Raw genomic sequence first — 17,309 nt, forward strand, 5'->3', positions numbered from 1 at the left:
GGGTAGCCGTGGCCGTGGCTCAGCGCTCCGGTCATTCCAGACGGTGTGAAACATCCCCGGGACAAGGGAACAAAACCCACCAATTCCTCCATAGAGCCTGGTTCCACTTTAACTCTGAGCTTCCCGTGACGTGAAGGGCCTGCGAGGTTGCTCTGACCATCACAGCACAGCACCATTGCCGGGGGTTGCATGCTGGCCCCGCACCCAACTCAACCTGGGAAGAGAAGACCCCCTGGGCCAAACCTGGAAGTCAGAGGGGAAAGGCTCTCCTGCCCTCCAAACCCATTGCTTGGGAAAGTGACGGGAAAGAGGAGGGAGATGGTGCCCAGAGGAGAGTGGAGTGACGTTCAGAAACCCGCAAGCAGAATGTGAAGAGCGAGAACAACCCCTAATATGGGGGAAATGCGGTGGCCTTCGCAAAATGCCATTGGGAGCAGGAAGAAACCAGCCTGGCCAGCATTGAGATGCTGCAAAACCAGGAGTCAGACTCACCCCTCCCTCCAGCACCTGAAACTGGCTTAGACACCACAAAGTTTCCTAATACAAGTATGGGGATGATGGGGCTGTTCTCTGGCCTCTGACGTCTTAGGGCACACAGCATTCACAGCAGCAGACATATCTTGCATCTGTTGGGAACAGATTATTTTTAAGGAAAGGCAAAACTTTCATAAGTATTTGCTGATTCCATGAGTTTGATAGTGTAAAAAAACAAGCTATGGCAGACTTGGGGTAATCTACAAGCTTTAGTGTTGGTTTGAGGGCCTCTCAGTCTGTCACTACCAGCTGATTCTAGAAGCGGCTCTTAAGTCCGTGTAAGGGTTTACACACTTTACCTCCCCAAAACATTCAAACTGACATTTCCTGGGGTGCAACATAAATAGAGAAATACTGTCACTTAAAGAGGAAGGAAAGTTGTTTAAAGTGTTTTAGTGGAGAGTTCAACAATTTCCCTGTCCGAGGACTTTCACAAGACGGAGAGGTTTTTGCCATTACGTATTAGATCAGCAGACACTAAGTTTTATTTTAGCTGCAAAAGGAATTAATTTGAGTTAGAGATTTGCAAGAGTTTTTTAATGAAGCATTAGCAGTGTTTAGTTTTGTAAATGCCTATAAATAAACATGACGCACAAGCATCCTCTGAAAACCAATTCCCAATCCCAGACTGCCCGGATGGCAAGCTCACCTATGCAGAAAATGTCAATACCCTGTTCCCACAAGATACATCATGAAAACCACTGGAGAACCTTCCATCCTCCCAGTGCCAGCTCATCTCCGCCTCAATTGCAAACAAAAATCTTAATGGGAAACATATGTTTTTTCACTTGGTCCTAAATAGAAATAAACCAATTCTGGTGCAATGATGAAAAAATCTGACCACTTTCCCCCAAACCCCAGGAAATGTCGGTCTGAAAGATTCAGCAAGGTAAAGTTTGTAAAAACTTACACAGATTTAAGAGCTGCTTCTAGAAGCAGCTGGTAGTGACAGACTGGGAGGCCCTCAAACCAACACAGTTATAAGAAGTATTAATAGTGAAAAAATTCAGGAAACAGCAAATGAGCGAGGAGTCTTTTTGTTAGAAACCACTGTGAGCAAACCTTTGCTAAGGTGCCAGCGGTAGGCAAGTGGTTTGTGTACGACTTTTATTGAGATACAAGTTCCGGCCTTGTAGAAGACAGGACCAGCGGTTTATACTTCAAGGAAATGACTTTGTATACTGATGGTTATTTTTATAAGTCTTCTTGTTGCTCTTGAAAGATGAAAGCTCTTATCTTTACATATTTTCCTCTATCTCTATCAACTAGTTGTAAAACTCTATTTGATTTTCCAGATCCATTTCAGTCAACTGTTATTTAATAAGGACTATACTGTATGTGGAGCAGCCAAAGAGCAGTTTTTAATTTGCAGGCTGAAGGAAACTGTATTATAGCCAGACAGGGAGGAACTTCCTGGCCATTTTTTATAAACTAATAAAGGGGGTTTTTTGAGAGAAGCCAGCTAATCTTCCCCTTACTGCATGATTTCTCTTCACCTGGAACAGGAATCCTTTGCCAACAAAAGCAGAAAACGGCTTTGCTCAGCCCTCGTGATCCTGTCAGCAGATGAAGGAGGGAGATAGCAGGGTATGTTGTGCATGTAGCTAATTCCTTGCACCATTGCAAAGGAAGTGATATGAGCTTCTGGGAAATCCACAGTTCCTCTTTAATATGTCAACAGGTTAACGGCGTTTTGCAGACTGTATCTGATTGTGCAGGCAAGATGATGTTTATATGGACGGATAGTGATAATAATGACTGCATGGAATAAGTTCTGATTCCTTCTGGGCATATTATCTTTCCCTTCGAGCCATAAGCACAGATATTGACTTAATTTGTTCTTACTGGCATGCTGTCGTTACAGAACACCAATTCATTCAGCAAATTCCATTCACAGGAGTTTGCACGTCTTCATGTTTGCTCAAAACCCACTGTACACTGCTTTTCCTTCAGAACGGGTTTCACATTTAAGAACAAGTGCTCTGTTTAAAATCCTCTCCTTACTATATGCCGGAGAAGCTTTTCAGATCTCAGAAGTCCCAGGTGATGCAATACTTTCCCTCTGCTTCTCTGCCTGCAAAGAATTGCTTGGTTGCAGCAGTTTTGGTGTGGGGCCTCTAGGAAGGGTCCCCACATGCTGCTCACCCTCCTGGCCCCCACGCATGGAGTGGTGGCTCACGCTGCACATCACAGCCCTGCTGCAAGATGGGTGCGGAGCGTGGACCACAGTGGGAGCTACTAGTGAGAGAAGCCAGACCAACTGCCCACGCTCTTTTTTTGGCCTTTTCATCCTCTCTTAGGACATGAGCTCCAAAAGCCAGGTATATCACAGCACAAGAAAGTTCTGCAACCTTGTGAGATGCCTGCATGTCTCAGGGCTTCTGCAAGCAGAAGGAATAATTAGATTATTTCTCAGTGCCAGGAGGGAAGAGCCAAGGACAAGCCCAGTGGTCTCCTTACCAACAGGAACTGAATCAATACTCCAGAAAGACTAGGAATTTTTTTGCTTGATCACAAATTCTCCCTAAGCAGCTAATTGGAAAGGGAAGGGTGTTTTCTCATAATTTAAGATTATTTGGCAAGTGTTGGAGGAGAGATCCTGAATAATTTTTGTTCTGTACGGTTTTTTCCCATGTATTTCAGAATGAATGTCAAAGCTTTTGACCTCTTTGGGCAAAACAGTCACAGTCAACATTTGTCTTTTGAGAGGTTTCAGAAAGAGATTTAGGTGATATATAAGTTGTGGGGTTTGGACGTGAAGCTACTTTCTTACAACCCTTCTGCACTTCTGGCTTGAAATGCACTGGAAATCCCCTGCACCTACTGGGCATTCTTTGGCTGTGGACTTGTTTTCTAAAGTACTACTTAAAAGTGATACACAAGCTAAAAACAATCCAAAAGAACTTGTCTTAAAATTGTGACCAAGATGAAAACATAAATAAATAAAACCAGTTCAACTCTGGTAATGTTGAATAAACTTTTTTTTTAATAATTATTATTTCTCCTTGTTTTCAAAGGTTACTTCCCACAGTTTATTTATTTTTATCCCAGCTTTTCTGGTTTTGTCCCTTGCCTTCTGCCACAAGTGACCTCACAGGAAAGTCCAAGAAAACCTCAACATGAAGTTTGTAAATTCTCTCAAGGCAAGAAAAAACCCCATTACTTCCCATTTTGTTATAGAATGTGATTCCATAAACGTTCTTTCCAGTGCTGATACTATTAGGAAGGAGCAATAGCTCCAGCTCTGGGGTAAGATGCCGGTGAACATCCCCTAACCCTGTCATTAAATAAAATGTTGATAGTATTTTATATTTTCCCCCTCCCAGAGTTTAATGTGCATCATTCATTGCTTTACCAACTTTGTCCTCTCTTAGAAAAACACATAGTTTGCTTTTAAAAAGTCATTAATCAAACTTAGCAAATGTAAATCCACTTCTCTATGGATGGTTTTATGGGTGCAAGCTGATTAGGTCTGTCTCCGTGCACCAGAAACTGTGAGGGGTCAGGTAAATAACCTTGGTAAAATCCCCAAATCCTGGGTAATGTGAGAAGGTTGCTCAGAGCAAAGTGTATTACAAGAGCTGCATACTGCAGAGGAGAAACCACACAAGTTGGGGTGTGGAGTAATATTGGAGAAGGTATCCCCACCGCCCCCCACCTCCCGAGGTGGGCAGGGGAGAGGGCAGAGACACAGGCAAACAGGCTGGACACAGTCTGGAGGGCTAAAAAGAGGGCAAAAGCAGGGAAGTCCAATGAACAGCCAGGTTGTCCAATGCACAGCAGTAAGGCCAAATATTTCTGCAACCAGACAGGAGCCCACCAGTGTGAAGCCTGTGCCGGCCTGAGGGACCCCAAGTACCACAAAATTGCTGCAGCCGGTGTGATCTCAACTGGCAAGAGCAAATACCTGCTTCCTCCTGAGGCACCCAGAGAGGGAACCAACTGGGGGTGAGTCATGCCTGGTGAAATTCCGGGTGGTGTTGCTGTAGGGGAAAAGTCATTGGGATGAAACTGAGCCCAAGAACAGAAGGGAGAAGTAGAAATGCTGAGTATCAGCAGAGATGCAGAGAGAAGAAAATGCCAGTGGTGTTAGCACAGCCGCGCGGTGAATCAGCAGTGAGGATGCGCCTGGCATGGGTGGGCCCAGTGTGCCTGGAAACCTCTCTCGGTGCCACTCAGCCAACAGCATGAGCCAGTGCCCACAGCTGCACTTGGGTACATGGGGAAGTAGAAGGAAAAGGCTGGAATCCAAGAAGGGTGGAACTAAAAGAAAATGTAACTGGGCTCTAAAGTGGAAGGAAAGCAAGCCACAGCTGTCAGGGCACTGAGATTGCAGGGTTGGGATCAGAGGTTCAGCAGCAGTGCAGCAGAAAGCTCAGCAGTTCCCCATCCCTGCCTGCTCACTCCCAAACATATTCAATTTTTTCGTGAGGTTGTTTTTATGTCAGATCTAGACTGGGAGAGAGACATACCCTGCCTGGGGCAGGGCAAAGAGCATTTTTGTCCAGCTTTGCAGCAGGGATGCGCTTGCATGACTCTCCCTGCGTGAACACCAGGCTGAGGTGGCAACCTGCAGCTGCTCTAGGGCTGTGTGGACAGACAGAGACACAGAGTTGAAGTGCCGTGCTGCTGTTCAACTTTTGTGTGCATGTATTTCATTTTTCATCTGGTGAATGTAGACCCTCCTGCTCCTACTGCAGAAGTATCTTTGTTCACCTCTCGACAGTTATCCTCTTAAGAAAATCCAGCTGCAATGAACTCAATTTATACCACTGGTGAATTGAGAAGTGCTCGCCATTTTCTAATAAGCAGCCTAATGAGTTTATTTTTGCATAGAGGACATCTATGTGCTCTATGGTTCATGTTTTTTCTCTGACTCACCTTAATTCTTGCACCTGATGACTTTAGAGGTTTGTCCTGTACTTTGCAGCGGTAAAGCTGGACTGTCCATAAAATGCTTGTAACACCAAATTACCAGGACATTTATTTTCCTCATTTAACCCATGAGACACAGAGGAGATGACACTATGCTTGGGGATTTAAACTGACCTTTGCTTAAATCCTGTCCCATGGTCTCTGGGCACTGGCTCATGTTCCCTTGCTGCTGAGTCCATGGGGCAGAGCTGAGAGTGACTAGGTGTCAGGTACAGTCTGCGGGGCCGCAGCACCGTACCCACGGGCGCCACGGAACCCCCGTGCCCTCCCAGGCATCTGTGCGGGCCCAAACACACTTTGTGACCCGACCGCTAAGCGCACAGAACGGAAAGCCGTTGCGATGGGCCTTCTTTCGGCTGATCTGTCTTCTTCCCTTATCGGTCTCCAGGGGATGAGACTCGCCTGTCCCGGCCGGGCAGCTCCCGAGTGTGTGGCAGTGACATCACTAGATGGCGATAGACGTTTGCAAACCGAGTAGGAGTCGCCTTAGGACCTGCACAAGGCCAAGGGATGCATTCAGGCTTAGCCCTCGACACGAGGGGTGAGGCTGATACTGGCAGCACTGCTCCCGCAGCCCACTCGATCTGCAAAGAAAGAACTGCGGGAAAGAGCTTAACTATTGAGTTAGCACTGTCCTGTACGTACCGCAGTGACAGTCGCACTTCCCCTGCCTACATGTAACCCCCTGGGGCAGGCACTATAGCTTGGGCTGCTAGTGGGCCTCTTCAGCTCCAGCCATCACCCCCTTGCCCTCCTGGAGAGGTGATAAGACACTTCATACTATATTTAAATTTGCTTCAAGGCAACAATCCAGCATGCTGGGCTGGAGATACAGAGGCAGGTTGTGAAGCTGGAGGGCCTCTGTCTGCCAACGGGGCAACGTTGTCCCATTGACAAACAATCATGTCCCACTGCACCCGCTGCAGTTCCTGAGCATGGCTGAGTAACCTGAGCTTGGTCAACCAACTGCAATAATAAAACTGAGGTGCCCAGAGCAGCGTTTGACACGTCATTCAGGAACAAAAGCGGTTGGGCTTACTCCCAGGCTGCAGCACGCTGCCTGCCTACCAGTCAGCCATGCCCTGGCACATCTCCATCCTGCACTCAAGCTTGGGTTTAACTTGATGCTGCATGATTAAAAAAAAGGGGAGGGGAGTGGTCAAAAGTGGAGAGGTCAAGTAAAATTAAATTTAACTTTATGTAGAATAAAAGTCTTCTGCAAGGAAGTCGCTTGCCATTCAGGGTGTTAAGCTACTCCCTGGGGAAGCTGTGGGAGGCATATCTCCTTATTATATGCTGCAAACACGATCAACTTGTCTTTCTGTATAAATGACCCTTGTGATTCATTGCTGTCAGGCAACCTGCTTAGAGTTTCAGTTCCAGCTGAATTTTAAAAAGGGGTTGAGCAAATTGCTGGTGTTTTCTGGTCCATGATGCAAAATTGTAAAGTCACAAAAGGGTTAATTACCAAAACTAGTTTGGACTATTACTGAAGTTTCCAAGGCCAAGAATGTCTGCTCCTCACATGCTTCTGTTTGTCCTCTACTCTGGTGCTGCTCACAGTGCTCTGCCAGGGGAGCAGCTATGGCATCCCAAGAGTGATGACATCCTTCTGCCTCATAGCAGGGACAGCAGGGCCTGTTAGGGCATTGAAACTTGTCCCTTGCTCATCTAGACCCCATAGCACATCAACTTCAATATAATCTCCATGGGCTTGTAGGGACATGTTCTGATGGCCTTTACATGGTCCCCATGCCCCAGATTTCCCCAGTGACTCAGGAAACAACACACCATGCTAAGGGCAGGTTGTATTCTCCCAGGAGTCAAGGATAAATAATGGGCACAGGCAAGGTCTGGTGGTCTCTGTGCAGTGTGAAATTGAGTCCTCCCCATGCCAGGGTGAAACTGAGAGCAAAAGCACTTTGCCTTGTGGCACCTGCAGTCCCACATCACACAGTGAGGGTCTGGTTGAAATTGAACCCTGGGAGATAGATAGAAAGAAGAGCCCGTGGTATAGATGGCTGCTAACTCTCAGCCAGAGGGCAGAGGGTCTATCTCCATAGCCTTCCAAGTTTTCACCTTCTCAGTGGCCTTGTGAGCAGGAAAGCATAGATGGGCACTGAGGCATCAGGAGCAGGAGCGACCCACCAGTATCCTGGGACCCTGCAGCAGAGGAGGCAGTTGCACCTGGGGAAATGCATCCGTGAGCATCTGTCATGCTGGAGCAGACAACCTGGTATGTGCCGTTATTACCAGCTTGGTACAGCACAGCTTTGGGTAAGGCTGGTGCTCACAGGTTGCTCTGGTTTTCCCCAGAGGTGGCAACCCAGACCGCATACCCCCACCCCACCCTCCGTCACTGCTCATAAGCCAGGTGTTTCAGAAAACATGCTGTCAGGCTCTTTGAGAGAATATTATGGGGTTTTCTCATAAATTTCACTTTGCAATTCAAGGGTGCTAGCACCCACCAAACACCTGAAACGGTTAAGTGTTGGAAATCCTGGAACATCACAGAAGCCATTTAAAGCACTTTTATGTGTTTCTAAGTTGGTGTTATGGAAAGGGGATGAAGCCGTGTTGCTTCCTTCCTGACACCAATTAGGCTGGAAATGGGAGCAATAAGGCAGGAGCAAAGTGGGAGAGGAGCAGAAAGAGGCATGCCTGGGCAGCACGAAGGCTGGGTGAGGGACAGGAAGCATTGGTGTGGGGTCATCAAGGAGGCAGAGGACAAAGCCCCTGGGACACATCTGGGGTGGCTGCAAGAGCTGAGGGCTTCCTCAAAAGGCAGGGGCTGGAGCACCAAAAATTCACCTGCCCACTGGGCTGGGTTCCTGCCCTGGCCAAGGACACTACCAGGCACTGCCCATGGTTCAAGAGGGTTGTCTGAGGGAAGGTTCCTGGGAATCCCTCACTGATGGAACTGTGTACCTGGAAAAAAGGGGAAAGTCCCACAAGCTCCAGAGCTGTGTTTTGGCCGTTTGTAGTCAATGTCAGCAATTGGTATTTAATCTTTGCTTCTGGAGAAGCAGCCCAGGCCAGGCTGGGGGCAGATAGCAGGGCCCTCACCCCATACCCTGGCAGAAACAAGTGCAGTTGCACCAGTCTTCTCCCTTCAGACTCCACCGAAAGCTCAGACCGATGTGGGAAGTTTTAGCTTTTATTTTTCCAGTGGTAATTTGAAGGAGTAAATGTAATTCTCTTTCTCCTGTCATCACTGTTTTCGTGTGTGCTGGAGCTTCTGGTTTCCAGTTACCACCAAAAGCAGAAATGAAAAGCAGCATGTAAAACTGTTCTCAGGGTATTTTGGGTTCAAGCAAAGTCAGAAGGTTTTGGAAACAAAACAGGGGCATTATGAGGTAATTTGGTTTGTGCTTAGCTAAAGGAAAACCAAATTTTGACACTTGCTTATCCCTGTGAGCCAGCCACATACTTTCTCCTCCTTCTGAAATACCCACTTAGTATCAGCATCCACAGCTCAGTTCCAGTTTTGCCTAGCATAAAATGTTTATGAGTAATAATTTTTTGCTGTTCAGTCAGAAATCCTGTCTGAAGATCTCAAAATAACCACAACATTTTAATTTTGCCAAAGTAAGAACTGAGAAACAACAGATATTCTGAACACAAGACCTTACCTTACCTTATTTGCCCCAACTTACATTTTATTTCTGTGATAGAGCCCAGCTATCTGGTTTCCTTTAGTCAGTAATATTTCTTTGCATTTTTCTTCCACGGGTAGTAACTGTCTCTTTTTTGTAGTCACGTTTTTGTACAGTTTTGGCGTTAGCCACCCAGGGAGGCAGCAGCAGAGCTAAGAACAATGCTGGAGCCCCTTAACCCAAGGCACAGCCATGCTTCAGCAGTTCACCTGCCTTTCCCAGCTGTCTTGCCATAGACCAAGGATTCGTGGGGAGGACCAGGTCATGCTATGGCCACTGATTTCTTCAGTCACTCAAATTATCATGAGAAGTGTTGGAATAAAAGCCAGGAGAAAGGCTCTGATTTTTGTAGTTGCTTTTAATCAGTACTGAGTGTGTACATGTAACAGAGATGGCTTGGACCCAGAAACCACAGAGGAACAAAGAGGTCGTCAGCATGAAGAGATGAGGTTCAGATCAGTTTATCTACCTGTACGCTTCCTATGAGGCAGGATGAAGAGCTTCTCTGCAGAGCAGACATGTTTGCCAAGAGCAATGACACAGAGTAGAAGGTTTGAAACCGCAAGGACCGTCTGGGAGCAGTGAAAGCCTGTGGGTTTTTCTTTCTTTGACCAAATGACTGTGAGTGTTTCATACTGAAATAGGCCAGCACAGCTACAGCAGGCGACGAAAGACGCTTAAAGTGAAGAAGTTTTAGGTGATGCCCAGCGGAGTTTTCTGGCCACTGAAAAGGAGTTCAAAGTACTGGCTGCACAGTGAAAACAAACAGATGTTTCAAGACTTTGTGCTATAAAGACAATTTTGGGGATGTGAGACCTTAGGGAGAAATTCACAGCATGAAATCTGTGTAGCTGAAAGACTGAACTTTGGGGGTGGGTCTGGCCCAGCTGATCCTAGTTGATACTTCAAGTTTAAAAAAAGGAAGGAAAGGAAGGAAAGGAAGGAAAGGAAGAAAGGAATGGAAAGAATGGAAGGAAGGGAGGAAGGGAGGGAGAGGAAGGAAGGAAGGAAGGAAGGAAGGAAGGAAGGAAGGAAGGAAGGAAGGAAGGAAGGAAGGAAGGAAGGAAGGAAGGAAGGAAGGAAGGAAGGAAGGAAGGAAGGAAGGAAGGAAGGAAGGAAGGAAGGAAGGAAGGAAGGAAGGAAGGAAGGAAGGAAGGAAGGAAGGAAGGAAGGAAGGAAGGAAGGAAGGAAGGAAGGAAGGAAGGGAGGGAGGGAGGGAGGGAGGGAGGGAGGGAGGAAGGAAGGAGAGAGAAAGAGAGAGAGAAAGAGAGAGAGAAAGAGAGAGAGAAAGAGAGAGAAAGAAAGAAAGAGAGAAAGAAAGAAAGAAAGAAAGAAAGAAAGAAAGAAAGAAAGAAAGAAAGAAAGAAAGAAAGAAAGAAAGAAAGAAAGAAAGAAAGAAAGAAAGAAAGAAGAAAAAAGAGAAGAAAAGAAAAGAAAAGAAAAGAAAAGAAAAGAAAAGAAAAGAAAAGAAAAGAAAAGAAAAGAAAAGAAAAGAAAAGAAAAGAAAAGAAAAGAAAAGAAAAGAAAAGAAAAGAAAAGAAAAGAAAAGAAAAGAAGAAAAGAAAAGAAAAGAAAAGAAAAGAAAAGAAAAGAAAAGAAGAAAAGAAAAGAAAAAAGAAAAGAAAAGAAAAGAAAAGAAAAGAAAAGAAAAGAAAAGAAAAGAAAAGAAAAGAAAAGAAAAGAAAAGAAAAGAAAAGAAAAGAAAAGAAAAGGCAAAAAACTTACTTTTGAACCTTCTGTCTGGGCAGGGAATTGTTCTTGCAGCTTATGACCTATTGCCGTAGCAACTTCCTGTTCAGCTCCAAGATTCAGCAGTTGAAAAATCCTTGCTAGCTGTGCCTAATCTTACTGGAGACGAAGAGGAAAGTAAGATAGAGTAGCAGATGCAAGAAGCTTAGAGGGCAGGAGAATGTGCATCAAGGAGAAAGGAAGTAGTCGTGCTGATAAGGACAGTTATTAAGGAAACATTACGGTAAGTGAGAGAACTGTTCCTGTTTCCACTAAGAAAAATTATGATGTCAAACAGAAGGAAAGAACAAAAAACCCGGGAGATCAAGAAGATTGCATGCAAAAGCAGCAGCCCAGGTAATAAAATGGAGGTGTATCTTTATATACCAAAGACATTAAATAAGCTAGTACAGAGATATCAGCAGCAGGAATGTCACCCGGGGGTCGCAGGGTTGATAGCAAGCAGGGAAGAGAATAGCACCAGAGGAGGGGATAGAAAGCTTTCCTCATTTCAGGAGTGAGAACGAAAACAACTTTGATCTGTGTAAAAATCGATTTGTTGAACCGATCACAAAGAAGTGGTTGCAGGGCAGGTTTAGGATTCTGTTGTAAATTCCGCAAGGTCAGATCACGCTGTGATAGCACTCTCCAGAGGAGAGGGGGTAACAGTCACAAGTTTGGACGCCAGCAGGTTTTTTCATCATGAACTTGATGCATGAAGGTGCAGGGCCAGCGTCTTTCAGCTGTATGGACGGGCAGCTGCTGTATGCCCAAGAGGTCTCTGTTTGGTTGCATGACAGACGCCCACAGGCCACCTAGGAGGGAAAAAACTCCGAGCCCTTGGTAGCCAGAGCAGTAGGGGACGGGCTGTGGGCTGGCAGGGCAATTCCCTGTTCCAGTGTAAGTGTTGACATGCCTATGGCCTATATGTTATCTGAACCTCCACCAAGCAGAAGATGCAGAAGCATCACCCTCAAAAGAAAGAAGGTGTGGAAACATTCGGTCCCTAATGGGATGAGTTAGTAGCTAAGTAGGGGGTTGAGGTGTGATCAGGAGCCTACAGAGGCTGGGAAAATGGGCTGGGCAGCTGAGATTGTGCCTTGGACATCTCAGTGCAAGGGGAAAGTGAGAGCTGCCATGAGGCAAGCCGAATCAGTCAAAGGACGTCAAAACAAACAGCAAAGCGTGGGTTAAATGATGTGGAGAAAGAACTCACTGCAGGAACTCTTCCTCTTTTGTGCAAGGGCTGTTACATGATGCAGCAGCACCCCGGGTGCATTGCATAAATCAACACAGTCGTACAGACAGTATTTCTGCTACATCCTCTTAGTTTCTCCTTAGTTCTAGTTTTCCTCTAGTTTCTAGGGAAGTCTGGGCATAAGTTAAAAATAGAGATCCTTTATACATGATCAAGATTTGACATCAGCTGATCAGGTGCTGGACTTAAGTTCTTATGTCCTTTTTGGGATTGGGCTCCAGACACTTTCCTCCTTTAAGCTCTCAGGAAATCCCCAGGCTAGAAGGACTGAAAACTAGTCTAGATGTCCCATAGTACAGAAAGGCACCTGAAAATGTAACAGAAAAAGAGCTTTCCTCTGCATTCAGATAAAGTCTGAAAGTGTTTTTTTAAAGTAAACTTTCCCCACTGCCAGATCATATCTGCAGTGATCTTGTGCATAAGGCCTGAGATGGACTTTTCAAAAAACAAATGGTCCAAAGGGGTCCAAAATGAAAGCAGCCCCCATCAAGGGGGTCACCTCCCTTTGGGAAGCTGGGCAGGGAAATGGCAACACCTGGGTGCCCATGGGTGCTCCTGGGGTGCCTCACCTGGCAGCAAGCACACTCCTGGCAGCAAGTACACACACACCACCCTCCAGCTACTGGGAAGACACCAAAAACCATTGGGCCACTAAGTGGCAGCCTGGGAAGGAAGGAGGCAAAGCCTGGGCCTCACTGGTCTGTGCAGAAAAAGGATGAGTGGAGCAGGTCTGGGATTGCAAAGACGTTAAGACACTGGATGAAGCTGAGGAAAGAGCAGGCAGGGATGTGGCTACTAGGGTGGCTACAACCACCCTGGAAGCAACCAGAGACAGTAGCCAGATCCTGTATCCTTCCAACATGGCACTTGCCACTACCACCAGCAGTGATGGGAGAGGACCATCTGCTGCAGGTGCCCCAGGCAAGGGGAGCTCACAGTGCCCACCACCACCCAGCCGTGCTCAGCTGTCCTGCTGCACTCTGATCGCAGCAGAAATCCACGTTGCTCAAGTCCATGAGGCCGGTTGTCGCAGCTGGTACCACTCAGCCATGGCATTCAGGTCTTCTCATATTTCTGAGTGCTTCACCCACTGTGCACCATCCCTTCTGCAGGGCAGGGCACAGGGGCTGGGGGAGTTTCTGCGAGAAGTCCCTTAGTATGTGCAATGCAGAAAGTCAGACCAGATGATAACGACTCCTTTAAGTTTTAAGGTTTCTGAACCATTTCCTGCCTCGCTCACACGTTTTCTCTGATCATTTTCCCCCTCTGCCTGAGCTGGGCTGCAGCAAAATCTGATCTCTGGGCATCTCCTCTGTGCCCACAGGGACTCCACAAAAACTCACTGCGGAAAGCACCTCAAGGGCTGGGGAACCACGGCAGAGGAAGACAAAAGACAGAGAGCATACTGTTGCTGAAATGCCCGGCCCAAACCAGGGGGAGCCATGTCCCCTCCCATGGTCCCAAGGATCACTCATGGCTTTCCTCTCCAGGAGTGCCTCACACCAGCTGTACGGACACGCTGCTCTCAGGACACAGGCCTTTCCTTCCCACGCCCTGTGAAAGGTGAGACAAGCTTCAGGTACAGATGAATATTATACCATGCTTGGCTTTCAACAGCAAGGAAATAAGCTGAGGACTCCAATGCAAATGGCTGGGAAACCATTTACTAACTGGGACAAAAGCAGGAAGATACTCTGTCCCTGGCAGCATGCCCACACAGTCACAAGCGTGACACTGGGAGTCAGCTACACGCCAGGAGCGAGTCCGTGGGAGTTGTGGAGGCTGTGAATAATCCTGCGTGCACCACCCTGGGATGGAAAGCTATGTGAAGTTCATCACTAGCAGTAACACAGCTCCCTAAATATATTGAAATATATATTTATTGAATATATATCGAATATATTGAATTAAATTATATTCAATATATATTGAATATATAAAAAAATGACTGCCTGTTAGGACAGACAATAGGACCTGTATAGGATCTCTGAAGTGCATGCCTGGGACTACTCTACAGGCATCCAAGGAGGAGGTGGAGATAACTAGAAGGACCCTGCCATAAATGAGTAGCTCAGAGCTTAGGCATCTGAGTGACAGGAGGCAGCTCAGCTGCCGGGACTGGGGCCGGGGCTGGCACGGGCTCACTGAGTGCAGGCAGTGTTCCCCTTTTGCTAGAAACTGCAGAGGAGTTGGATAGACACAAAGCTGCAAGTGTCCTAGGGTATCTGAGGGCAGGGAGGCACAAAGCAGCCTGTTCCTTTACAGAGAAGAGGGATTTAGCTTAGAAACACCAGCCTGCTCAGCAAGGTGCAGAGGGCGAGTGGCTAACATCCTGCCTAAAAGGTAGGCAAGTGCAGATGAAGGTCAGGAAGAGATTTCAAAGAAAAGAGAAACCTGGATGCATGTTATGGATAAACACATTAGGCAAATTAACAGGGGTGGATTGTGTCCAAAGTCTCTGGTCAGCTTCTGTCTCCCCACTGCCCTTTTGGCGCACACATCACCCTATGGCTTTGACTCAGGATTTGTCAGTGGAATAGCTTTGGATCTACTATCTTGTGTCCTGAAAAGAGATGAGTTGGAGGCAGTGAGATCACAGGAATGTGGAAATAATCTTTCCTCTCTGTAGAACAGCAACACACCGGTGCTCCCATGAGATGCTCTGGGTGCCATGGCTGCACAGCATCAGCTGGTGGGTAGCACAGGACCCATTCCACAGCAGTCAGCTTCCCAAAGCACTTGCCACCTGAGCCAGCCCAGCACTGCCAGAGCACCGGCTCAGGGCAAGCACAGTGTACAGGCCACCTCTGCTCTTCAGCAGATTTTGGTGACAGTGCAGCTATGCCAACTCTTGTCCTCTGCTACAGGCTTGTACCCTTCCAGGCTCTCTGTTTAGCTTCTCTCTCAGGAAAACTTTCTCTCTCAGGGGCCAGCAGGAGAGGGGAGAGTAGCCCCCATAATCACAGTGCTGGTGTTTAGGTTGACTTCTCTGCTCAGGAAGGCACTGAGGGCCTGGCAGTCCCTCTCCCAGTGACTTTAAGAAGAAAGGGGACAGAAGATGACTGAGCATGGGTAGACAGTACCTCACAGACAGCAGGCATGTGTCTGTCCCCCCCCAGCACGTCAAAAATTGCCTGGATGGGGAAAAAAAGGACTTCCTTCCGTTGTTTCTTCCAGGCATGAGGAATAGGCTGGGAGAGCTGCAGGGACGGGGAGCAAAAGATACTGTGTCATGGGGAGGTAGAAATTAGTAGAGCAATTACTGAGACCTTGCAAGGTTGGGAAGGGAGAGGAGGTAAGCAAGCAGAGGAGGAGGAAGGGCCCCATTGCTCTGGGACACCAGCTGAAGGTGAGGGCAGAAGCAGACGCTGAAGGGAGACAAGCTTTGCCTTTTTGTGCCGGTATTTTGGGTGTCAGCCTCTGTACTCCATCTAAAACATGGGTCAGCAGGCAACAGGATACCAGAGTGGCTCAGGTTTCTCCTGCCTCCCATCCCCCTCAAGGTTCAGGCCAGCATGGAGTAGGTGGTACCTCTAGGCCAAACCCTGCTCCACACAGGGTGGGCTACAAAGTTATTTGGGTTGCCCCATTCAAGCTTTGTCAGCATGTCCCTGTATCTGTAAAAATACCAGTTTACAAACGTAAGGCAACTGACAGTGTAAATTAGACTTGAAACTCTGCTTGCAGTCTCATGAGCTCGGTTGGTTGCTTGTATTTTCAAAACCCTGGTCTGAAACTGTTATGTTGTGAGTGCATGACTTCAGCCTAATGCTCAGAGCCTCACGAGACGGGAGATAAGCACTGGCAGGGAGTGTTACAAGGGTGAGTCATCTGCCACAGGCCGACATGCAAGAGCTGGACATGTTTGCCTGGTGTGTAACCTCTGCCTCATTTCATAATCTTTCAAGGGCAGAGGTGATGGTGCCTGAGACAACATTTGCAAATGCAACACTGACAGGATCATTTTGGAGAAAATGATCCATCTTCATGGCTTCTGGTAAGAATTGCTCCTGAGACAAGTTAGACTGTGCTGCGATGACTTTTCACCAGCCACTTCACTGAAACCACTTCCTGAATATAAATAAGACCTTTTCTGATTGAAAAGACACAATGAAGTGCTGTCATCCTCACTATTGCAAAATCTTATAGAATGGTATCTACTGAAATATGAAGGTTGAGCATGCAACATGGGAAAGTCTAAGAGAAGGCAAATTCCAGCTTAAACCAGCTGGAGTTAGCTGAAGTTTGCAAGGAGTATCGCATGTCCTTGCCAAAATCCAGAACAGTCCTCTTTTCCCCAGGCAGCTGAGGGATGACTCTGTTATTGACCATCTCCAACAGGCCTTCTTACAATGCTGGTTTCATCTCTCATGTGACCTAACAAGAGGTCTGGAGGTGTGTATACCAGTGAGTTCTGCCCACAGACCCACAGAGGGGTTTGCTATGGGGTCCCTCCAGTCCTCCACTGTTCCAGAACATGAGGTGTGCAGGGATGCTGGGCATGCTCTGGCTTCGGGTGTCTGAATGTACAACGCTGCCCAAGCACCTCCCTGGCAAATCAGCTCTGGAAGTCACCCCTCCTCCCCCCCTCCCCCCCCCACCTCGCCCCCCATCATCATGGAAAAAAGAATCCTTCTGGCTCCGTTGACAAATTTCATGGGGCGCAGGAGGAAATACCACGCCTCTCTCTATGACATGCACGCTCAGAGACACACCTCGAGGCCTCCTCCTTCCAGGTCATTTCTGACTTCTTATCAGATCTGCCCTTATTCACGTGTGCTATGGGGCAGGCTAAGAGAAGATGCCACAGTTAATACTGGAGTCTTGCTGCAAGGCTGGAAAATAAAATTTAACTGGGGTAGTAGTTGCATAAAAGAGCACAGAAAGGGAGCCAGACCTTCTTGAACATTTCTAACATTCTTCGGGTCATTTCCTTTCCCTGAAATGTTGCTCCTTTGGCAAGACAAGTTGTTGTTGTGTTGCAGCCAAAGACATTTTCATATTTCTACGGAAGAGCCAACTTAATTTCAAAGGGTACTTCCTTGCTTGCTTGAAAAGATCTTTTCTTACACAGAAACTGGCTCAGTTTGCCCTGAAAGTAACCCGGTGCAGACAGGAAAATGGCGTTTGGCTAACTGTGCCCGAGACACTGAAACCTGGTCTTCCTGTTCTTTCAAAACCACATACACTCAAACCCA

Source organism: Gallinula chloropus (assembly GCF_964237585.1).
Source record: "Gallinula chloropus genome assembly, chromosome: 2".
In the NCBI taxonomy this organism is placed as follows: domain Eukaryota; kingdom Metazoa; phylum Chordata; class Aves; order Gruiformes; family Rallidae; genus Gallinula; species Gallinula chloropus.